The sequence below is a fragment of the Tursiops truncatus genome, chromosome 17 (genome assembly GCF_011762595.2).
Source record: "Tursiops truncatus isolate mTurTru1 chromosome 17, mTurTru1.mat.Y, whole genome shotgun sequence".
NCBI lineage: Eukaryota > Metazoa > Chordata > Mammalia > Artiodactyla > Delphinidae > Tursiops > Tursiops truncatus.
The window spans coordinates 59,277,354-59,303,358 of NC_047050.1; the positions used below are offsets into that span (position 1 = coordinate 59,277,354).

The 26,005-nt window shown below is 39.8% G+C and overlaps 1 long non-coding RNA gene across 1 annotated transcript in view; it reads right to left on the reverse strand.

The window, feature by feature from the left end:
- The window catches only part of LOC109549465 (uncharacterized), a 41,283-nt gene extending 18,920 nt beyond the window's left edge, over window positions 1-22,363 (reverse strand). Inside the window, exons 1-3 of the long non-coding RNA XR_012327326.1 lie at window positions 22,260-22,363; window positions 20,233-20,442; window positions 3,310-5,039 (exon numbers count right to left, since the gene is read on the reverse strand). This is a non-coding gene — a long non-coding RNA (uncharacterized lncRNA). The remainder of the gene's footprint in view (window positions 1-3,309; window positions 5,040-20,232; window positions 20,443-22,259) is intronic.
- Window positions 22,364-26,005: the final 3,642 nt, after the last annotated feature.

A 26,005-nucleotide genomic window follows, 5' to 3' on the forward strand; every position in this document is an offset into this window, starting at 1 on the left:
GGAAAATTTTAGGATAAAGCTTTAAATGTAGGTATAATTAGTAAATGAATGGTATTTAAAGTCATGAGACCAGAGATTAACAAGGGAATGAATACAGCTGGGGTAGAGAAGAAGAGAATTCAATTGATTGAGCCCTCGGGCACTGCAACCCTCACTACTTGGGGACATGAAGAGGAACAAGGTGAAAAAACTGAGAAGCTGCTAGAAAGATAATAGGAGAACCAGAATGTGAGATCCCAGAAGACAAGTGAAGAAAGAAAGATGTGTTAAATACTAGTAGCTCCAGTACGATGAGCACTGAGAACTCATTTAGCTGGATTTCGTTGGATTTATCAATGTGGAGATCATAACCAATGTGAACATATAATTTATCATCCAAACCAAGACACTCTGAGCGTGAAAAAGCACTCCTGGAGAACAGGCAGAGGCCTGGACTATCTGTAAAAACAGAGATGTGCTGTCATCCTAGTCATGGAAATATTGACAAGAGCAGTTTCATGGGTGTGATGGGTGATTGCCTGAATGGCTTGGGTTCAACAGAGAATGGGTGGATATGAATTAGATAGAGTGACTCCAGATAACATTTCAAGGCATTTGCAATAAAAGGAAGTAAAGAGAATGATATAGGGTAAAGAGGCTTTTTCTTTGGTTTAATATGGTGGGTGTTATAGAATTTTTGTGTAGTGATGGAAATGATCTAGGGGAAAAAAAATTGTCTTAGTCAAGAGGTGGAGAGAAGAGAATTGCTGGAGCCATGGGTTCTAAGGCACAAACAGAAAAATTGGTGTTAGATATGCATATAGGTATTTTTTTCCATAATAACAGGAGGCAAGGCAGAGAAAATAAGCACAGATTCAGGTAGATGGATAGATGGTATGATGGGATCTTGTAGAACTTCTCTCATTACTTAAACTTTCTTATCCTAATGAGTGTGAGGAGGGGGGAAGAAGGAAGAGGAGGAGATGGACGTATAGTCGATGGAGTTGGATAATATAACAGGACCTGTGGACAGGACCAACACTGGCTGGATTGGAGAGGGCGTTGAGGCTGTGGTGGACTCCATGAATGACGTGTGGGAAAGCGCTGATGCCCTGAGGAAAATCTGAAATTGAAGTAATATTAAGTGAACGTGGAATGTTGGCACAAGCTCAATAGACCATAGGTTCTGCTTCCAGCTTTTCCATTTATCGTCTGTGCTACTTTGAAGAAGTTCCTTAATGTCTTTGGGTCTCTGTACCTTCACACACAAAATGCAGATCATAATACCTACCTCACCATCTGTCCATGAGGACTGAATGAGACAGTGTGTGTAAACACAAGAAATACTGTTTTCAGTTAGGTCTTTTGAATTTGAAAGATCGCCTAATTCTGTTGCTTTGTAATGATAATAATAAATTAGGTGATCTTTTTGGGGGGGAGTAAAGTATTCTGCTATTAATAAAGAAATCACCAACAATATATCTAAGAATCGTTGAAAAATCTCATTAACTTGTGAAGTCCACCATGATTTATAATGTGCTTACACATACGTTGCTTCATTAGATTCCCAGTAGGTGATCTTTTAGATTCGAAAGACCTTACTGAAAGCAGTATTTGATGTTATGATAATAACATCAATATGTGATTATTTCATAATCAAATTATGAAATTGTTATCATAACTATTATTACTATATTATTGTTATGTTTCCAAAATATTAGGCCACTATCTGTAGACTGAGTCTTTGACCTCAAATTCCAGTTAGTATCAGATAAATGTGTGAGAAAAGTTCATAAAACGTTTCCATTCTGTAGGAAAGCTGAATTTTTAAGTAAACATAGAATATAAGTTTTTATTATTCTGAGGCCAGTGTGAGGAAAATGACTGACATTTCTACCAAGATGTGTTCACATTTACGCCCGAGGGCTAAAGTATATGACCTCTAAGAGTCCTTCCAACTCTAAGCTTCTGTATTGACATCTACTCAGATTTTTTCAGATCAATGGCTTATCAGTTCTGCACAAATTACTCCCTGGATCCAGCACTGCTGTAACTCAAAGTCACCAGATCCTTCTTGTCTGCAAATACAAATTAAGTGACCTTTACATCTATAAATCAAAGTTTTTGTTCTTGACCTCTACATCTGCTGAATCCCTCACTTCCCCCCCAAATCCCCCCCTTAAGCATTTTGAGAATCCTATGAAGTAGAGGTTCATATATCCTCACATCCAGGCTGTTAGCTACTGACACCATGTGCAAATCCTCTATAGTCTTTGTGTCTGTTTCATTTTCCTAAGTCTATACTTGTCCATAAAATTGCTTGGGGTAGGTTTTCCATTGTCATTGTCAACCTCCCTCCTAAGAAGGCCAACATAACATCCAAGGGAGCTGTCTTCGGAAGTTTCCAAAGCTGGCCAGCTGGGAAGTGTCAGAGGTGCTGAGTTCTAAGCAGAGGCAGAGAGAGAGGGGCCAAAATTGTAATCCCTTGACTCATTCATTCATTTGTTCAACATTAATTGAGCACCTACTGTATACAGTAACCGAGCTTAGGGGTTAAGAGTGAGAACTTTGGTGTTAGACGTACATGGGTTCAAATCCTACTTTGCCACTTACAAGCTTTGTGATCTTCGTCAAGTTCCTTATTCTCTCTGAGTCTCAGTTTACTTCTCTGAAAGAAGACTCATGATGGACCTCTCTCATGGGTTGCAGTGAGAATTAAATGAGACAATACATGTCATGTTGAAACCTGGATCAAATATAGCAGCTTTTATCCTCACTTAGGTTCCAGCCTTTGGTTTGGCCCTGGGGACGCAAATTTGCATTACATCCGCTGCAATTGATTGCTTTAAGCACACCCAGCAGACCGCTCAGATCAAAACAACCACGGAGGTCTGTGGGGAGATTTGAGAATCACTCTGGGCCAAGGTCTTTCCCGTTTGCCTTAAACCATTTCACACACTGTCTTCCAAAAGTCTTTGTCTTATTTGGCTTCATCCTTTGGCCTCTTCTCTTTGCCTAGGACACTCTCTGAGAATGGTGAAAATTTTTAATCCTCTCTTTTGTTCTTTTATTGTTAGTATTTCCAAAATCCAGTTTGAGTGTTCCCGAATCTGTCTCCCCATTGCCTTCACCCAGTTTCCCAACAAAAACAGCTCCTGCCTGAACTACTTCAAAAGCTTTCTAATGATCTTCCCATTTCCTCTCTAACCTTGCTCTACGTTTTCATAACAAAGCAATTGAATAATCCATTCCTCTGTCCATGCATCAGCTTCCCATGGTATTTTTAACAGAATCCAAACTAATTACCATAGGGTGGAGAAGATAACTTACTTTCTACTGAAATCCATTCTCTCCTCCATAGCAACCGAGTTATAGCAGAGAAGCAGCTCCCGAGCCAGGGATGCCATCCTCCTTGTACTGAGTCAGGAGATCGGTGGGCCCCCTGAGACAAACAGTTGGAATTTGTTCTCTGCGGACTGACATTCCAAGATGAAAATAGCAGGACAATCGAGAGAGGAGGCTGGGCCCTGCTCAAATAGAAGATAAGAGACCACGTATTTTTCATTCTCGAAGTCAGGAGACCTCCCCGACTACACATGCACAGAAAAGCTCTTTGGAGATCAAAAAGGGAGGCGGTACCATCCCATAGTAAGTGATGCTAGCTACCCATAGGCCTCTTTGGCTAAGACATGCACACGCACACATGGGAGGATCCTGAGATATACCAAATACGGACTCTGAACCAGGCAAATCAAAATGATTGGCCAAAGGAGATCCAGAAGAAATGCCCCATAAAAGTGATGCAAACTTTCACGAGGGGACGACTCACTCACTCTGAGCCTCCCATGGGTCTATCCACATGTACTGTATCTGCTTTCCTCCTAATAAACACTTTACTTGCTTCACTACTTTCCATCTTTGTGGGAATTCTTTTTCTGCAAAGCCGAAGAACCAGGGCCTTGTCACTGACCAGTGGTCTAGTGGCTAGGATTTGGTGCTCTCACTGCCACGACCTGACCTGCAGATATTGTAGTATCTGCATCTTAGAATATCCAGCCTATTTGTTGAATACCACCTCCATTCTGTTCTTTGAGCTGGCAGAAAATGGCCACTAGGGGGCATCACAGTTACGTATACTTTATACAATTTGAAGTGATTAACTTTAGGGCAAAGCTAGTTTTGAAAACAAAAAGCTCTTTATGCCTCATATTTGTTTAGCTCTGCATGATTTTTCAAAGAAAATTAACATGTAAACTTCCTACTCCTTATTTCTATTCTTCATACCACTCAGAAATCCTTCCACAAATGGTCATATTTGGAATATTTGCTAAGAAAACTCAACTCCCCACTTTCCCTCTACCCCCAGCAAATTCTTCATTAAACAAACACTATTTCCAAATCTCCAACTATGCGTAAACCACTTTGACAGAAAATATAGAAGATAGAAAATCTTCAACCAACAGTTACTAGGAGTCAGGCATTGTACTGGAGTGTACACAGGCACAGGAAAGTAGGAGGTGGTATATACTACTTACTGTTAGTATTTTATAACCTAAGTTTTTGATAACTAACTTCTTACATTTTAAAGAGGCAACATAACAGAAGAATAAATATGAAAATAAAGCAGCAAAGAAGGAACTTGGAAACTGGTTTGAGTCCCTAGAGTTAGCTAAGCTTAAGAGAGAAGAAAGCCAATTTAGGAAGAGCTTATATAAAGAAATTTTTTTTAATTCTCAGACTACAGCAGAGAGAAAATGAGAGATCAATAACAGAAATTTTTGGATATTAACAAATAGATGAAAATTAAATAACACATGCTTTCTAAAATATTTTATTTTATTTAGTTTTGGCTGTGTTGGGTCTTCATTGCGGTGCGCAGGCTTCTCATTTTGGTGGCTTCTCTTGTTGCGGAGCACAGGCTGTAGGCGTGTGGTCTTCAGTAATTGTGGCTCACAGGCTTAGTTAGTCTGCAACACGTGGGATCTTCCGGGACCAGGGCTCAAACCCGTGTCCCCTGCATTGGCAGGCAGATTTTTAACCACTGTGCCACCAGGCAAGCCCTAAACAACACATTTTTAAATATCCAGTGGGTCAAAAAAGAAACCACAAGGGAAATCAGAAAAATACTTCAAGATGAACGAAAATGAAGACACAACATAGCAAAAATTGTGGGATGCACTAAAACAATGCCTAGAGGAAAATGTCCAGCTGTAAATGCCTACATTAAAAGAAAACAACAACAACGCATATCAAAACCCTCAATTTTACCTTAAGACACTGGAGAAAGAACTGCAGACAAAACTCAAACCAAGCAGAAAAAAACCAATGAAGAGTAGAGTATAAATAATGAAATACAGAATAGATATAAGGGAACACAAACAACTGAAACTGACTCAAGAATAAATAGAAACCATTAACAGACTTACAACAAATAAAGATATTAAATTATTAATTAAAGGAAAAAAATCTACATTCAAAGAAAAGCTCAGGCCCAGATGACTTCACTGGGAAATTCTATAAAACATTCAAAGAAAAATTAACACCAATTTCAAGGAATCTCCAAAAATCTCCTAGAATTAATGAGTTCAGTAAAGTTCTAGGATATAACATAAACATACAAAAATCAATTTCATTTCTATGTGCTGGCAATGAATACGTGGAAACCAAAACTAAAAATGCAATGCTATTTACAATCTCTAGGAGAAAAAAATAAATACTAAGGTGTGAATCTAACAAAACACGTATAGAATCTATGTTATAAAATAAATGAAGGGACATATCATGTTCATGGATTGAAAGACTCAGCATAGTGAAGGTGTCAGTTCTCCCCAAACTGATACAACGGCTTAATGTATTTGCTATCAAAATCCTAGCAAGATTTTTTTGTAGATATAGTCAACAGTACTCTAAAATTATATAGGGAGGCTAAGGAAAGAGAGTAGCTAAAACAGTTTTTGAAAAACCAGAACATTATCAAGACTGTGTAGTACTGGCAGAGGAATAGACATATAAAAGTGATTTTTCACAAAGGTACAAAAGCAATTTAATGGGGGAAAGATAGCCTTTTTAACAATGGCACTGAACCAAGTGGGCATCAGTGGACAAAAAATAAACCCCAACCCAAATCTCACACCTTACAAAAAAATTAACTCAAAACAGACCACAAACTAAGATGTAAATATAAAACTACAAAATGTTTCAAAAAATATAGGAGAACATGTTCAAGATCTAAGGCTAGACAAAGAGTTCTTAAACGTGACACTAAAAGTATGACCCACAAAAGGAAAAGCCAATAAATTGAAACTTTTCAAAATTACAGACAATTTGCTCTGCAAAAGATCCTGACAAGAGGATAAAAAGACAAGCTGTAGAGTGGGTAAAACATTAACAAACCACAAATCTGACAAAGAACTATTATCTGGAATATATAAAGAATTCTAAAAACTCAACGTTAAAAAGCCAACAATTCAATTAGAAATTAGGCAAGAGATATGAAGAGATTTTTCACCAAAGAGAGCACACAGTTGGAAAATTAAGCACATGAAAAGATAGTCAACAACATTAACCCTAAGGGAAATTTAAATTAAAACCATCATGGGATATTGCTACACACCTATCAGAATCACTCATAAAAAGTAGTGACAACACCAAATGCTGAAAAGATGTGGAGAAATGATCACTTGTACGTTGCTGGTAGAAATGTGATATGGTACGGTAACTCTGTAAAATCAGGTGGAAATTTTTCTTAACAATTAAATAGGTAACAACCATACAACTCAGTAATTGCACTCCTATTCATTTATCCCAGAGTAATGAAAACATGCTCGTATAGAAACCTGCACACAAATGTTTACAGATGCTTTATACATAACAGAAACTGGAAACAACCAAGATGTCCTTTAACAAGTGCATGGTTAACACGCTCTGGTACATCCACACCATATATGATAAGCAGAATAATGGGCTCTCAAACACATCCATGCCCTAACTCCACAACAATATATGAATATGACAAGTGACTCTGCAGGTGTGGTTAAGGATATGGGCTAATAGCCATGAAAGCATGTTCAACATCACTAGCCAGCAGGAAATGCAACTTAAAACCACATGAGATAGTCTTTTAATTTTAGAATGGCTAAAATTAAAAACTTATAGCACAAAATGATGATAGTGTGGAGGAACTGGAATGCTCATTCATCATCCCTAGTTAGCATGAAATTGTACAACCACTTTGGAAAAGATTTTAGTAGGCTTTTTTTTTTTTTTTTTTTTTGCGGTACGCGGGCCTCTCACTGTTGCGGCCTTTCCCGTTGCGGAGTACAGGCTCCGGACGCACAGGCTCAGCGGCCATGGCTCACGGGCCCAGCCGCTCCGCGGCATGCGGGATGTTCCCGGACCGGGGCACGAACCCGCGTCCCCTGCATCGGCAGGCGGACTCTCAACCACTGCGCCACCAGGGAAGCCCTAGTAGGTTTTTTAAAAAAATAAACATACTCTTTACTTATGATATGGCAACTCCACTTCTAGGTATCTAACCAAGATAAATAAAAACCTGTGTCCACAAAAAGGCTTGCATAAGAATTTCACTGCAGCCATATCTATAAGAGCCAAGCCTGGAAAGAATCCTAATATCTAGCAACAAGTAAATGAATAAATAAATTATGATTTATTTTTTCAATGGAATACTACTAAAAAATAATGAATTACTAGGGTGATGTAACTGCTAGGATGATGTTACTGTGGTGGTGGACACACAACTCTCTGCACTTTTTAAAACTCATAGGACTAGACCAACAAAGAGTGAATTTTACCGTTCGCAAAATGTAAACACTCAACCAGGACAGCAGGGAGAAAGATTAAATGCAGACTATAACAAATGAATCTAAATTTATTACAAATTAATGACACAACCCAACTGGAGGGGATGGGGAAGAAATAAGCTGGCCTAAATATCTTTGTAAAAAAGTGTTTGGGGCTGGGAGGAATCACTTCTTGACACACCTGTAGAAAAAGAAAATGTTTTGACTATATACAGTACGGTTAAAGATAAAAACTGTATGCAAACTCTGGACTCTAGTTGAAAATTTTGTTTCTTACAGGGGTATGGATAACTATTCTGAAATGACTTTACACATAGACTAGGATTGAACAATTTAGTAAATAAACTGTAGATTATGAGAACCAGGTTTCTCACTGTCAGAGAAAGAAGTTGCAAATTAACAAAGGAGAGATGTTAGAATGAACCCTGTGAGACTGCTGGATTGGAGTCAGAGACACCAATATGACCTCATGCTTCTTCTAATCTGTGTGTATATTAGACTCTGCATTTCTACCTATATTTATGTAAATACAGACTGATAGATACAGTAATAAATATAGTGATATGTGTATACATGGATTAGTAGAAATACATATATTTCCTAGATGTTAACATAAGGAGAAGCTGGATGTAATGTTTTGGCCAATTTTCAGTAAGTCTGAATTATTTCAAAATTTAAAAAATTTTAATAAATTATGTAAACTTTAAGTTATATTAGACTCACAGACATAGAGGATAAACTTGTGGTTGCTAAGGAGGAGGAGAGATGGGGGAGGGATCGAGTGGGAGTTTGGGGTTAACAGATGCAAACTCATATATAGAATGGATATACAACAAGGTCCTACTGTACAGCACAAGGAACTATATTCAATATCCTGTGATAAACCATAATGGAAAAGAATATTAAAAAAGAATGTATATATATATATATATATGTTAACTGAAACACTTTGCTATAGAGCAGAAGCTAACACAACATTGTAAATCAACTATACTTCAATTTAAAAAATTGTTATATTAAAGACAGGAAAAGAATAATAATGAACTACTGACAGATGCAAAACTATGGATGGATCTCGGAAAAATTATGCTAAGCAAAAGAAACTAGACCTAAGAGTATATAACGTATGATTCTATTTACATCAACTCTTGAAAACAGGCAAAAGTAATGGTAATAGAAATTTTATCAGTGAGTGCCCCTGGATAAGGAGGAAATGACTGCAAAAGAATATAAGAGAACTTTCTGGGCTGGTAGAAATATCCCGTATCTTAACTGACGTTATGGTTATATGGATGTTTACATTTCTAAAATCCCATCAAACTGCATTTTAAAGGTGCATTTATTGTATGTAAATTATACCCCAGTTAAGTTGCTTTTTAAAAAAGATTATAGAGTAGAAAAATGAATTGAAAACATTTATAAAATATATAAATGTTTTATAAACATTTATAAAATACACAAATGTTTTATAAACATTTATAAAATATATGAGACATAAATAAAATAACACTAATTTGATCAAGGAAAAGACCCAAGAACAAGCTCAGGTCTGTTTAAAGCTTTGAAAATAAGCATATACTCCAGGTTGACCCTAAACTTCTGAGCACTAAGACTGGGAAATGTTCTAACTTTCCAGGAAACAAGGGTGAAAGCAGGCTGTCCCCACATCTCCAACTAGTCTTGGTCTCCATGTATGTCTGAGATTAATTGACAACTATTAAAGTACTAATAAACGATCAGTACACGTGGCACACGCACTGTGCAAGAGCTCACTTTGAAGTTCATGCCATTTCCTTCCTTTGCTTGGAAGCACCTGAGGCCAAATACTGCTGTGTTATCCAAAGAGCCTGTTAAACTGACCTGGGCAGTACATCCGAAGAGTTAATCCAAGCACACCCTGGTGTTGCCATCACCCACACCTCTAGCTCCAAACAAGTGTGCCCTGGGGAGCTGCTGAGTCCAGTAAGCCATTGACAGGGGAAAAAAATGGAAAAAAGACATGAAAAACACTGACTTTGAGACCTTTTTCTCGGGTCATTATAGGAGTAGGGGTATGGGGAAGAGATGAATCTGACATGGAGAAAGGAGCCTGGATTTAGGTGTCAGAGGGGCCAGAAATCTGGAAAATGCATTCTTGGGGAGCTTATTTAAGCCATCTGGGGTTAAGTTTCCTCATCTAGAAAAAAATGAGCATATTCATGTCATAAGGTGAACCCACATTCCCTGCCTGGAAGTCCGTTGACTATGACGAATCTAAGCAAAAGGCTAGGATTTTCACCTCTTAATTCATATGATGAATCTAAGAAAAGGCTAGGATTTTCATGCCTCCTAATTCATTCTGTGTTTAAACGGGTTTGATCTGCACATCTATCTCTGACTGATGGCTTCCTTTTTGTTTGCATTATTTATTCCACCATTTTTCAAAGTACTGCACTCTTGTTTGCATTAAACTTTTCCAGGAACTTATTAAAGTAGACAATTCTTAGAAGCTCTTGTAGACTTCCTGAAGAATCTCTGTTGGCGACAGAGAGGAATGTTCTTTTTAAAAATCTATTATTTTAGCAACAATGAGATATCACTACACAGCCATTAGAGTGGCCAAAATCCAGAACACAGACAACACCAAATGCTGACAAGCACATGGAGCAACAGGAATTCCCATTCATTGTTGGTGGGAATGCAAAATGGTACCATCACTATGGAAGACAGTTTGGCGATTTCTTACAAAAGTAAACATACTCTTGCCATACAATCCAGCAATCGTGCTCCTTGGTATTTACCCAAAGAAGTCGAAAACCTATGTCCACACAAAAACCTGCACATGGATGTTTATAGCAGTTTTATTTATAATTGCCAAGACTTGGAAGCAACCAAGATGTCCTTCTGTAGGTGAATGGATAAAGTGTGGTACATCCAGATGATGAAATATTATGCCGCTAAAAAGAAATGGGCTATCAAGCCATAAAAAGACATAGAGGTAACTTAAATATATATTACTGAGTGAAAGAAGGCAATCTGAAAAGGGTACATACTATATGATTATAACTATATGACATTCTGGAAAAGGCAAAACTACGGAGGCAGTAAAAAGATTAGTAGTTGTCAAGGGTTGGAATGCGGAAAGGGATGAATAGGCAGAGGACAGAGAAATTTTAAGGTAGTGAAAATACTCTATATGATATCATAATGATGAATACATGTCATTATACATTTGTCCAACCCCATAGAATGTACAACACCAAGAGTGAACCATAATGTAAACTATGAACCTTGGGTGATAATGATGTGTCTGTCAATGTAGGTTCATCTATTATAACAAATGTACCACTATGGTGGGGGATATTGATAACGGGGAAACCCGTGCATATGTGGGTGCAGGAAGTAAAGGGGAACTCTCTGTACCATCTCCTCAATCTTTCTGTGAACTGTAAACTGCCCTAAAAAATAATATATATATAGTCTTTATTTTGGAATAATCACAAATTTACAGAAAAATACAGTGCAAAGAACTCTTTGATGAACCATTTAAGATTCAATTGCAAGCATGATGCTCCAACCTCCCAAGTGTCATGTCCTACAAACAAAGACATCTCCTACAAAGCCACAAAGCAACCATCAAAATCTGGAAGTTAGCACCGAGCCATACCTTCCATCAATCTTCAGGCTTCATTTAACTTTCATCGACTGTCCCAGTAATATCATTGCTGATCATAGCCACTTTGTCACTTATTTTAGATGGTGTCTTCTAGTTTTCTCTACTGCTAAGTAACTCTTTCCCCATTGAAATTAATAAATATTTGAGGGCAAAGTGGTTTGAAACGATGTAAATAATCCCATTCCTCACCAAACTTTCAATCTGTTCATATATTTATTTATGTCTATATGAAATCTAGTTTTTTATTTTACACAAATGTATACATTACCACTTATTTATACAAATGTATACATTTCCACCTATTACTATCATTCCCATTTTCCCAGCAAGAGGCAATTCAAACTGGCTGCTCAGTCCCTTTGACAAGTCTCCATCCTTCTTTGAGCATTCCCTTGTTTCCTGGAGAAGATGTTCTGGGCTCCTGTTGCATTTTCCCCGCCCCAGGCTTGGAATCAGCCATTTTTTCTGAGAAGCCCTGAGAGTTTTGGCACTTGTAGCAGTTGAAACTTTTTAGCATAAAAATCAACCAAAACAGAGCTCCTGAGCTATGTGAATGCCAGCTATAAAATATCAAGATGGAGGTTGGTGAATCAGCTCTCAATCCTTCACCAGATCATGAGCTTCTCTGCTTTCTTCCTTTAGAGAATCCTGGCCACTTAGAAAAATGGGGCACAAAATTTACAGTTCAATTTGCAATTTAATTAAAGTAATAATGGCAGCCAAGGGGCACATGTACTGCTACACTTGCCAGGTTATCAGGAGCCAAGGACCACATCTCTAACTGCATTTATTGACTTTGTCTCTGCAAAAATTAGAACGTTCTTAGTATTCTTTTATTAAAAGGTATAAAAATTAACTTTCTGTAGATCCTGTTTGTTCTTGGTTTATAAGTCGCAATTCCGTGTACAGAAATGTAAGATGGTGTCTGCCTTCTTGGTCCTTGTAAGCCACTCCCAGACACCACCACAACCAGAGAAATTGCCTGAAGATACCAGCAAACATGTCATGAGAACCAAAGAGGAAAAGAACCAGAGGCTGAGAGAAAAGCACAAAGCAAGGTGACCAAAACACAAGCGGGACAATAGACTGAGGGTGAAACGTGGCACACGACCATCTGGTCACCCATCTTGCGCTGCTCTCTGTACCAATCATCCATCTCTCTTCAGCAGCTGCGCTCCCCATTTGTATCAGCTCTTTTGTGTCGACACACAAGTATTTCTAAGCCTTTTTCATGTTTAAAAATTACTACTCCCTTTACCATATACAGTCCTTTCATTATCACCCTTTACTTCTCATCCCCTTTATAACCAAACTAGTTTACAAAGGGTATTCAATACTCACTGTTTCCACTATTTCACCTCCATCGCCTTCTTCAATTTTCAGCCAGGTTCTTCCCCCACCATCCCTAACACTGCCATTGCCAAGATCAACTATGACCATCCTAATGCTAGATTCGATAGACAAATATTTATCAACCTCTGTGTATCAGCCTTTTCAACAGCATTTGGTTGTGTACCCCACTTCCTCCCTGAGTCTCTGTAGTCCGTTAGCAGAGTATCACACCCCTGGTTTTCCTACTACCTCTATGGCTGCTTCTTTTAGATGCCTCCACTTTGACCCACCATCCCCAGCTGAGGTGTTCACTAGGGTCCAACCCTCCATCTTCGGGGTGATCACACGCACTCACTCCCCTGCCTTTATTAATAAATGAAGCCGAGAAACCCAAACCTACATCACCTGCCAGGAGCTCCGGTCCAAAACTAAACTGCTTAGCTTCCAAGTCAAAACCTACTCCTCCTCCTGCACCCCTCCCCTTCTTTTGGGCACCATCAACTCAATCCCCCAAGCCAGAAGGTTGGGAGACTTTCTGGACTCATTACTCTCTCTTACTTTCCTCATCAAGTCCCATTGAAACTAACTCCTATACCTCCTAAATATTGCTCGAATCTCTCTTGTATATTTCTGTTGCCACTGTTATGATTCAAACACTCATTACTTCTCACTCAAACACTGAAAGAGCCTCTAAAGAAACACCAGACTTACCCTGTTTTTGTTCTTTTTCCATCAGCAGAGTCTTTCTACATCTCAAGTCGGATGATGTTAATCCTCTGCTTAAATTTACTCAAAAGCAACCTAATGCTGCAGAACGAAAAGCAAAATCCTTAGCAGGATGTTCAAGGCTCTTTGTGATCTGGCAGCAACTTAATTCTCAAGCTTCATTCCTCAGCACTTCCTAGATGTGTGCGGTGCTTCAGTCCCTCTCAATAAGTTCCAGTTACCCCAGCAAATCCTGCTTCATGCACATCCCTGCCTCTGCATGTAGACTCCTTAGCCAAGAACTCACCCTCCTCTGCACGTCCCTCTAACAGCCAGTACTGAGCAGACACAATTCACACACGTCACCCCCTCCAGAAAGCCTATTCTGACTTCCCTTATCTAGACTAGTGCCTTGCCTTTGCTTGCAAAGCCCGCAGACCTCCCCTGTCTTAACACCCACCAAATTGCTTTACGGTCACTCTTTCTCTTATCTGTCTCCCCTTGGAAGTCACACAGTAATTTCCCACAAGCTGTATCCAACCTCTATGTGTCTTTTATTTTTACCCAAACAATGCTTTATTTAAAATAACACTTCAGTTGACAAAAAAAAAAAAAAAAAAAAAACCTGGAGATTTTTCCATAATAAAAAATAGTAATTCTGGATTTCTGGTATCTCTTGAAACATCAGGCCATACTGTTTCATCCTCCTGCAGAGCAAGAACTTTCTGGAATTGACTTGTGGATGCCCCTTTACAAAGAGGAATTCCTCTGCAGAATATACCACAGTCCCCATGTGGACTTCTTCCCTCACTAACCTCACCTGCCTGGTCCCCGTGTGGGCATTTGACTTTGTAGCTTCCCTCCCAAACAGACTGCGTGCTCCCTAAGAAGAGGGACGGTATTTTGTCTAGTTTTCTATCCTTAGCGCACCTTCATAATTTCACTTTGTTTGCTCCCACTTGGTAGGCCCAACAGAGCACTCTGCATTCAGTGGGTACTAACAGACGTTGTTGATCCCTTCAACCACAACTCCGTGAGGTGACCAAGATGGCGGGGCCTGGGCCTCTGTACAGGCCGACCAAGTGGGAAAGAGGGTGGAGCTGGGACGTTTTGGAGGACCGTAAAGTAGAAAGTTGGTAAGCTAACGCATTCCTGCCACTGTGGCTCTGGGCATCCTGCTCTGGTAACATTGGGTAGTTGGTGAATGAAAGGTTGGCCCACAGTTTCTAAACACAATCTGGAGAAGGACAATACATCTCACGTCCCCCATTCCAAGGAGATGACATTTTTCTTTCTCTTTGGAGAACAGACCAAAATGCAAGATCAGTTTCCTCAAAGATTTGAAGTCTTTTTTGTAACTGTTTCATACTGAATCTGTAACAGCTGTCTGTCTTCTTCCATTGCCAAGTTGGTCTGTATTATTGAAGCAATACTCAAGGCTGTGGCTTTCTGGGAGAGAAAAGAACTCCGAAGAATAATAGAATAGCAGTTGAAAGGGAACAAACGTTATTTCAAAAGGGTTCCACAGGGCTTCCCTGGCGGCTCAGTGGTTGAGAGTCCGCCTGCCGATGCAGGGAACACGGGTTCGTGCCCCGGTCCAGGAAGATCCCACATGCCGCGGAGCGGCTGGGCCCGTGAGCCATGGCCGCTGAGCCTGCGCGTCCGGAGCCTGTGCTCCGCAACGGGAGAGGCCACAACAGTGAGAGGCCCGCGTACCAGGAAAAAAAAAAAAAAGCGTTTCACATCACCAACCGCACAGCCCAGGTGAGCATGTGGCTCTCTGGACCAGTCCTGGCATGAACAAGCCAACATCCCTTCTTATTTGTCAAAGGGGATGCTACCTGAATCTTGAGCTAAAGATACCTGAAGACTTGATTCTAAAATGCAGACTGCACCTAGTCCCTTTTTCCTTGGTCATCTGGTCCAAGGAAGAACTTATGTTTATACTTTTAATTTTTTCCCATACCCAATGCACACACACACATACACACACTTACACAATCCTCCTTCTTTCCCTAGCTGAGAACATTGAGAGTTCTAGATTTATGCCCTATCCTTGCCGAGTTATCTTTCATTCCTTATTTTCCTTATGAGGTTTTGAATAAATACAGCAGTTATTTCCATTTCTAGGGAATATTGTATTAATCACATAAGCTTTGAGGTCAAAGAGAACCGTGTTCATATCGTGGTGCCAACACTTCCTGGGTGATCTAAGTCAAATCACTTAAATCCACATCCTAAATGACTTACAATACATCAGTTTGGTAGAATACTGGGCATTAGACAGAATAGCTATGAGAATTATGAAATACAAAAATAATTACAATGCTATATGAACACAGAATTTCTTCCATTATTAGTAAAACTAGCATTCGTGGTATGATTTTTAGTTTATAGAATTCTTTACACATATATTACCTAAATAAGATTAAAAAAATAATACCTCATAATGACCTTAATAGAATGATATTATCATAAGTCTTATTTTACAGATCAAGAAACCCAGACTGCCAACAGTTAGGTAACTTGCCAAGGGTCATACACTTAGTAAATAACAGAATTAAAACTTACTTTCTGGAACCCATATGATAGCTTTCATTTTAAGATAGTTCTAAAAGTCAGAAAATAATATAGCATCATTACAGAAAGTTTAGAAGTTTCAGAGAAATTATCTCAAGTTCTGCACTCTTAAAAACAATAAATGGTAGTTTCTCCCACTTACCTCCCCCCAACCCATCTTATTTCACGGAGTAGAAAGCAATTCTGCTATTCTCCCACCATTGCCTAACAACCCCGCTATTGGTAAATTTATACCACCTTTCTGAACCATTCTCTTTCTTCTGGGCATCAACCCCAGGATTTTTTCTCATTTTCATTAGGGAATAAATCTTTATTGGAGTAAGTGATGATAATGTGATGAGAGATGAATAAATGCTGTGTAATTCTGGCTCCTGATTTTTTCATTACCTCATTGTCTGCCCAGATATCACCATCTACAGATCAACAGGTTTTACATTTGTCCTTTTTTTCTAATTTTATTGAGCTATGTGCCATTCCATTGTAGTTACGCACATACAAGACTATTACTCCTTAAACTAAGTGCTCATTTGGAGCTGGTCCATTTTGGAGCAGCAGAAAACTCGGAGCCACAGAGTCTGGCAAATTTGAGTATTATCACTTGCTCATATTGTGACATGGGCAAGTCAGCTAATAGCTGTGATCTTCAGTTTGCATATGCAAATTGGGAGGTGATTATAAGTAATATTTGATCCTCATGGGCCAATTTAAAGTTATATTCAATGATAGATCTTCTGTATCCTGAATAAATCTCAAGATTAATGTGACCCAGTCTCAACTAAATGTGGCAATCAAAGAAAGAGTTCAGTTATAACAATCATTACTAAAATAATTCAGTGTATTACTTTTATCCCTTAGGAAAGATTTAGTCAATAATGCAGGGCAAAACTTTTTTAAATCCCCTTTTTCTTCTTTTCCACTCTCCCACCTTATAGCTGTTCCAAAAGAGATGTCCCCGACCTTCTCTCTCTCTCATTCTGTCATTTTGCCAGATTTTTTTTTCTTTCACGTGTGTCTCTCTCAGCTCTTTAATATGTAGATTGTCCTAGCTTCACTGATATTTTCCTTTTTTTTAAAACATCTTTATTGGAGTATAATTGCTTTACAATGGTGTGTTAGTTTCTGCTGTATAACAAAGTGAATCAGCCATGCATATATGTATATCCCCATATTTCCTCCCTCTTGCATCTCCCTCCCACCCTCCCTATCTCACCCCTCTAGGTGGACACAAAGCACCGAGCTGGAGCTGATCTCCCTGTGCTATGCGGCTGCTTCCCACTAGCTATCTATTTTACATTTGGTAGTGTATATATGTCCATGCCACTCTCACTTCATCCCAGCTTACCCTTCTCACTCCCCATGTCCTCAAGTCCATTCTCTACGTCTGCATCTTTATTCCTGTCCTGCCCCTAGGCTCTTCAGAACCTTTTTTTTTTTTTTTAGATTCCATATATATGTGTTAGCATACGGTATTTGTTTTTCTCTTTCTGACTTACTTCACTCTGTATGACAGACTCTAGGTCCATCCACCTCACTACAAATAACTCAATTTCGTTTCTTTTTATGGCTGAGTAATATTCAATTGTACATATGTGCCACATCGTCTTTATCCATTCATATGTCGATGGACACTTAGGTTGCTTCCATGTCCTGGCTATTGTAAATAGAGCTGCAATGAACATTGTGGTACATGACTCTTTTTGAATTATGTTTTTCTCAGGGTATATGCCCAGTAGTGGGATTGCTGGGTTGTATGGTAGTTCTATTTTTAGTTTTTTAAGGAAACTCTATGACTTAAATCACAGCAAGATCCTTTTTGACCCACCTCCTACAGAAATGGAAATAAAAACAAAAATAAACAAATGGGACCTAATGAAACTTAAAAGCTTCTGCACAGCAAAGGAAACCACAAACAAGACGAAAAGACAACCTTCAGAATGGGAGAAAATATTTGCAAATGAAGCAACTGACAAAGGATTAATCTCTAAAATATACAAGCAGCTCATCTGCTCAATATCAAAAAAACAAACAACCCAATCCAAAAATGGGCAGAAGACTTACATAGATATTTCTCTAAAGAAGATATACAGACTGCCAACAAACACATGAAAGGATGCTCAACATCACTAATCATTAGAGAAATGATCTTTTCTTTTGAGTTTCACTCTCTGCCCTACTTAGTCCTCAGATTCTTGATAACAGTAGAGAGCGTGAAGAACGACTCTTTCCCATTTCCTCCCATGCCTCAAGTCCTCTCTCCCTTTTTTATTTTCCTAATTATGCTTTTAGAAAAAAAAATTAGATTGACCAGGATAGAATGTAATGCCTACTGAGCAGGGGAGGGTGAAGTTGATCAGCGCATACAAAATTCTGTATGTATGGGGTAGACGAAGAAAAAGTTTGAGAAAATATGTATTCCCCAAACGAGAGCTTCCTAAACTTTAATCATCCATGTTCAGGGCAGCAAATTGTGAAATCATCCTCTGTCCCTAACTCCCTCTATTGGCACCTCTCCCTGCTCTGTGCTCAGTGCGACTTACAACCCTCAGTTTCTTTTCATTTTCTCCATACTTTAACTTTCTCCTAGCTTCACAAGTTTTCTAACCCAAGCTCTTCCGAGAACCTTAGAATCCTTCTTCCCTCAAGTTTTCATTTAGCTTTCTTGTTAAATCCAAGATCAAGATGCTCCTGGGTTCCATTATTTTTTTTTCGATTGTGGTAAGAATACATAACATGAGATCAAACCTCTTAACAAATTTTTAAGTGTAAGTACACTATTGTTATCTACGAACACAATGTGGTATGCAGATCTCTAGAACTTATTTTTCTTGCATTCACACCCATTAAACCACATCTCTCCATTTTTCCCAACCCCAGCCCCTGGCAACCATCATTCTTTCTGCTTCTATGAGTCTGACTATTTTAGACACCTCACATAAGTGGAAACAACCTAAATGTCCACTGATGGATGAATGGGTAAGAAAATGTGTGTATGCATAAATGGGATATTAATCAGCCATAAAAAAGGAAGGAAGTCCTGCCATATGTAACAACATGCATGAAGGCTGAGGACGTTATGCTAAGTGCAATAAGCCTGGATCCATTCTTATAGCTGGCCTTTAAGTGTGGAAACCTCCCTAAGGGTTATTACTCATCTTTGTGTACCCAGTACATAGAAGACACTTAATATTGTTGAATGCATACATGACAGAATGAATGAATTTGGCTTTACTAAAATTCTTACCACCAGATTTCTACTAGATGCTACCTGCTTGTTGATAATCCCTGTATCTATCAGTAAACAGTTCCTTATGAAATGTCCACAGCAACTGCTCCAAAACTTTTACACATTCCTCACACCCTGTGCCATTTAAGTCCGCTTTTAGTCAACCTGTTCTCTCCTCTGAGGCTCCCCAGAGAGAACAATCCTTGCATGTAACCATTTAAGGTTATGCATCACAACCTCCAGCTCCTCCCTGGAGTTTTCTGCTGACAGAAACATTTTCCAAATCACACTATTATGATCAAGTCCACACTTTTTGCTCCCGAATGTCTAAAACATATTTTGAACCACGTGGAACCATTTTTAAACCCAATGTTTTTTCACAGAGGTCTTTATTCCCCTTCACTTTACCAGCCTCTAGAACCTGCTTTATGAGAAGCCAAAGAAAAAAGAAAAATCTATGTAGATATATCAACCAGCTTTAGTCTGAAAAGATTTGCTTCTAGAAGCCTATCAATTTCAAAACCAGGCTATTCCACATCAAGAAATCTCACACGTTCTTTCCGGGCTCTAGATAACCTCCACTTTCCTAACAAACTGTAGAAGGACAGAGGTAAGATGGCGTCCACAGAGAGACACAGGGGTATCAACCCTGCTGAGCTCAGGTCAAGTATGAGACTGGCTTTCTCTGGGTGAAGGATCTCTGGTAATCAAGCAAGTTCCCTGGGGCCATGTCAGAATGGAGGCATTCTGAACTGACTTGAGATAGAAAAAGGCATTTAGTCAGTGTCTGTAGGAATTCTTGTTGAAAGATTTTGAGGAGTATTATTTGAGCTTGGGCCCTTTGTTAAGTATCTCACGTCTGGTTCTCTAGAAACAGGAATTGGTGTGGTCAATAAAGGTGATTTATTTATTTATTTTGCGGTACGCGGGCCTCTCACCGTTGTGGTCTCTCCCGTTGCGGAGCACAGGCTCCGGACACGCAGGCCCATCGGCTATGGCTCACGGGCCCAGCCGCTCCGCGGCATGTGGGATCTTCCCGGACCGGTGCACGAACCCGTGTCCCCTGCATCGGCAGGCGGACTCTCAACCACTGCGCCACCAGGGAAGCCCAAAGGTTATTTATTGAAGGAACACTTTTCAGGAAGAACCTATAAGGAAACAAAGGAAGAAGGAAGGCACCAAGAAAGGATATTAAGGTAAAGTCTAGTCTTGGCTTTACCCACAGGGTCCCTCTGGAACATCAGAGAGATCCCACATCAAAGTCAGTTTTTTGTACTCCTGTACAAAAAACTGTACTCGATCAGTCATTGGCTCCATGGTGTGTACCTTCCTGGGCTAGGTGTCTTTCCTTGCCTGAGACGGGGACAGGCAGCTGTGAGCTGCTAACAGTGAATGCTCACAGCAGCTGGGGACAGGTACACAGGAGAACAGAAGCTAATGTGCTCTGACCACCTTCTGCCAGGCACTCCCCTAGGTACTTTGCATATGTGGTCTTGTGGAATCTTTCTAAACCTATTATATCCCTATTCTATAAATAAGTTAAATGAGGCTCACATTTCTTCTATGTTCTGTAGTTGATGACCGCAACCCAAATTTATGTTTTGTTATCTTTTACTGAGTGCAAAGCCATTTGTGTCAAAAATATAGTCAATATATTGAGAATATGTTCCCAACATATCATTAAAGATGCGTCGGTAATCAAAAATCTAAAATCTGTAGATAGTATGTCTGCTTCTTCAGTTTTCAAATGATTCTTTCCCAAGTTCCTCCACAGGAGTCTTTCTTCAAACAAATTAACCTGCCAGCATATTGAAACTGTCTTCTATGTCGTGTCCTGCAAAATAGCCCAGAGTTTACAAAAAGAAAAGCAAATGATTCCCCACACTAGTGGCACTCGGTCTCTCACGGCAGGTTGTAGCTTATCCCAAAGTCATGATGATCTGTTTAGAACCTCAAGATGTATTCATATATCACAATTAAAATAAGGTGCTGGGGCTTCCCTGGTGGCACAGTGGTTGAGAGTTCGCCTGCCGATGCAGCGGACACGGGTTCGTGCCCCGGTCCGGGAAAATCCCACATGCCCCGGAGCGGCTGGGCCCGTGAGCCATGGCCGCTGAGCCTGCGCGTCCGGAGCCTGTGCTCCGCGGCGGGAGAGGCCGCAACAGTGAGAGGCCCGCGTACCGCAAAAATAAATAAATAAATAAAATAAGGTGCTATATCCTTTTGAGCAAAGTCTGAATCTGACTTTTAGATTTCAGTATACATAAGTGAAATCATCACCTAGGAAAATTTTATGAGAGAAAAAACTAAAACATAGAAAATTCTATCCATTAATTTTACCTTTTCTGGGATTTGGGAAACAACTATCATTTTTAATTATAGTGGTTGAAGCATATCTGGGTAAGGGGATCCCATTGTTTTTAGGAGCATGGCTCTTGAAACTCTGCTAAAGTGGGAGAAAAAAATGTTAGGAACATGTTTTTGGGGGGTGTGTGTAACATACAAAATACCTATGCATGGCCTCTCCCAGAGACTTGGGCTTCTCACAATATGGTGCCTGGGTTTCCAAAAGAAGTGTCCCAAGAGTTGCAGAAAGCAAGACGGGGAACCTGCCAGACCAGATGAACCTGGGCTATATCTAGAACTAGCAGTGTTACTCTCACCATATTCTGTTGCTTAAAGCAATCCCAGGATGTCCTCAAATTCAAGGGGGTAGTAAACTTAATTCCACCTTTGATGGGAGGAGGGGGAGACAAGGTCACATTGCATGTGGGATGGGCATTATGGCTGTGGCCATTTTGGAAGGTGTAATCCACCATGATTATTATACATGTAAAGTTAAGTAACTTGCTTAAGGCCACAGAGGTAGTAGGTGGTGGAACCAGTCCGGAAACACAAGCCCTACACTCGAATGCCCATTTACGGCTCCAACACTCAATTCACACAACCGCAGTCACCTGCTTACCTGTCTCTTCCAGGAGATGGCTCTTCCTTGAGACCTCTGTCTAATTCCTCTTTGTGTTTTCCCCAGTGTCTGGTACAAGTCCTGTCACAGAGCAGTTACTTAATACATGTTTTGCTGACAAAATAAGTGAATCATACGTCACTCATCACTAGTTCCACCAAGCTCGGATGGAGTCATTTTCTGGAATGACTTGTTTTCTAGCCCCTCTGGACATAAATGATGCTGATGCCAAGGAAATTCCTGAAACAGATCAGCTCTGAACTAATCACTGCAGAGCGCAGACATGACCCTATACTGAAGAGTTATCATCTTTTTATTGTTTCTCATTGCAAGTGTTGACGGTAAAATTGAAGAGTTAAGAAAGGGGTGCCTGTGCTGGAAAACAGCCTTGCAAACTAGTCTGTGTGTATTAAATTTATACCTGAAATTACTATTTCCATTTTTTATTCACAAGTCCTGATCTCTTAAGAGGTGAATTATATGCTAGAGGACTGTGCTGCCTATTCTCCACTCTCTTTTTCCATCCTGCCCCGGGGGCCAAAAACATTGACCTTCATCAACAGAATCACTGAGTCTTCTTTCTCTCCAGTTAGTTTTGGCCAATGGGAGTAACAATGGGAGATGCAAAAACAGGAGAAGAATGAGGTGGGGCATTTATCCTCCCAGAATTACTCCTCACAGATCATGCTTGGGTAGGGGCTAGGCTCCTCTAGTGAAGTCACTTCAGTTTTGGGGGCAGGCAGCCCTCTCGCCCAGCTGGACCTCCCTCTCTAGATTCCAGTGTGACTCCCAGTCCTGTGCCTTCAGGCTTAGGGGTAAGATGAGGACTCCTGCTAGCCTACTGCACTCTTCCACATGATGGTTTCCAGTAATCAGCTCTTACCCTCATAATTAGTCCATTCATTAAACTCACCTCAATGACCTTGTTTGAGTGGATTTTCTGTCAGAACCTGACTGATAAAAATGGTATTAAGAACTTGCAGATTTGTAAATGCCTTGGAATAAACCTCTCATGAATCGCTCATTACTTTGGTTAATGTTCTAAATCTGTGTCACAAAGGGAAATTAATTGAACAAATATTTTCTTAGTTGATACTATGTGCCAAGCATAGGATCAGGCTCTGAGGATGGATTCACTGATTAAACACACACACACACACACACACACACACACACGTTATAACAGCGTTATTGAAATATAATTCACAGACCATACAATTCACCCATTTTAAGTGTAAAATACACCATAGTTTAGTCTAGTGAAAAAAAGCCTATTTTGCTGAGTTAAATAAGGTGAAATAGCATTGTCTTCCACAGCAAAGAAAAGAGAATAATTTGAATGTCCATCAATAATAGAATAGAAGAATACAATAGTTGGAAAATTTTGAAGTGCATTCATATTTAGGGTCTACTGAAAAATAAGTTATATCTACAGCTCTTAATATGGAAATATATCAGTGATGTATTATTAAGCGAGAAAGGACATTTGTAGAGTAATGTGCATGATATAATCTCACTTTTTATAGAAAGACACAGCCAGAACAACTCTAGACATGTGTTTGTACTCTTTGTCTATAAACAAGAAAAAAAGTGTAGAAAACGTTGAAGTGTTAACATTATCTCTGGAGTAATTGGGATGGAGAAGAGATGTATTAATATTTACATAACTTTGGATTGATGCATTGAATGTGGTAGGAGCATTTTCTGTAGGGTGTTTTTTGTTTTTTTTTTTAACAAGAGAAAGAGAAATTTAGCAAGAAAAATTTAGAGGAAAAACAAGACACATCCCCAAATCTAGAGCTCCTCCTGAAATTTTTTGATCAGTAACAGTGACTCTACCAGCTTACATTACCTGCTTTGATGTTATACGGAACATGAGGGAAGAAATTCGAATCTATTTTCATAAGTAGGGGAAGCATCAGCATGCAAATAGGATTCAATTGGTTTAAAAGAACGTAACCAACTTTCTCACATATAAACATTTCTCTTGATGACCAAAAAATTAATAGCACTGACTGGATGACTGTATTTTGATCTTGCCTCCTGAAGTGGAAGGTGTAGCAGCATGTCCAGCATCCACTGGACCTGTCCTCATCCATCACAAAACAACCACTGTTGCCAAGGATACCCATCTCCAGCTTGGCTTAGGTACCAGCTGCATGTCCAATCCTGAACCAGTCACTATGGGAAGGGAGATGGAATTATGCTGATTGATGAAGCCAATCTGGAGCCGCTCCTGGAGCTGCTGGAGTCAATCTCTTCTGATTCACGTGGCAACAACAGTGATTCATGGATGTATTCATGCCTAAGTTGATCATAGTCAGGCAAAGGACTTCAGTGTGATAGTGAAGAGATTTCCTCTCTCTCTGGGATGTAAACAAGAAGACATTAGCTTGAGTTGCTGCCAGCAGGCATCTTAAACCATGAGGGGACTTTATAATGACGTTAAGCCCTTGGAAGGCAAAGCAGAACAACAGAAAGAAACTGACGCCTTGGTTCCATCGTTGAGCCACTGGATCAAACCTAGCCTGAAGTACACAGTAACACTGGATTTATAGTTATGTAAATCAATACAGTTTCTTTGTTGAGTACATCTGTTTGAGTTTATTTTTCTGCTTCGTGCAACCAAAACACCCTAAAAAGTATCCCCCCACACACACCATCTGCATAGGTCAGATCTTTAAAAAATGTCCAAGTTGTATTTCCCTCCCTACGTTTTGTGACTGAGAAAACTCTGGCATTTTCTAAAGCACCTTAATGAAAGCACTCCACTACAAGAAAGCAAAGAAACCCAGACCATCAAAAGACCATGATGGTTTTTCTTGGTGATGACCCCACAGAGGGCATCAGAAGAGCTGGGACGTGCTCTACACCCGATTTTCTATTTTATTCACTCATATCCTGTTGCCTGGCGTTTGCTTTTCTCAGAAGTAGACCACAGACACAGTTCTTTGTACGTTGTAAAACTCTTCAGCAAAGCAGACCCTTGTCTCCACTGCTAATAAACATAATAGCCTTTAGCCAGCCACACCATTCAGAGGGAGGGAAAGTCTGCATTGGTTAAAGTCATGTTCCTTTTGGCTTCCCAGTTCACTAAGCTTCACCCTACGTTTAGTCTCAAAAGAAGAGGGAGACCTACCTAGCTCTCCTGAGAGGCATGGAGGTCACTGCTGCACAGCTGGAACTTGGAGATCATTTGGAAAGTTCTCCTCAGCAAGCTTCTTGGTAAAGACAGTTTCGTTTAATGGTTAGAAGCGTGGTCTCTGGAGCCAGACACTTCTGGGTTTGAATACAGCCTTTGAGTCTTACGAGTTCTGGGACATTGGACACATTTCTTAACCCAGACATACTTCTACATCCTCCTCTGTAAAATGGAGATGATAATTAATACCCACCTCTCAGGGTTGTAAGGCTTGGCAAAGCTATCCCCATAAATCACTTAACACGGTGCCCAGCAGGCAGTGAGCACTAAAGAGATATTAGCTATAAAGAGGTGAGGCAAGCAACAGGAACAACTCAAGCAGCTCCACTGAAATGGTTAAAAATCTGGGTAAGGGTGATTTTCAGATGATGAACGAGGGAGCGGGGAGCACAGATGTCCAGGAAGTATTATCGGGACCTCCTCAGGCGTCTATACTGACTATTGCATTTTCTTGCCTAATGCTTTGCCAATTCTTCCACATTATCAATAATGAGTTTGCCTATCACATCTGTGAATAATCAGACCAGGGCAAAACCTTTCAGGC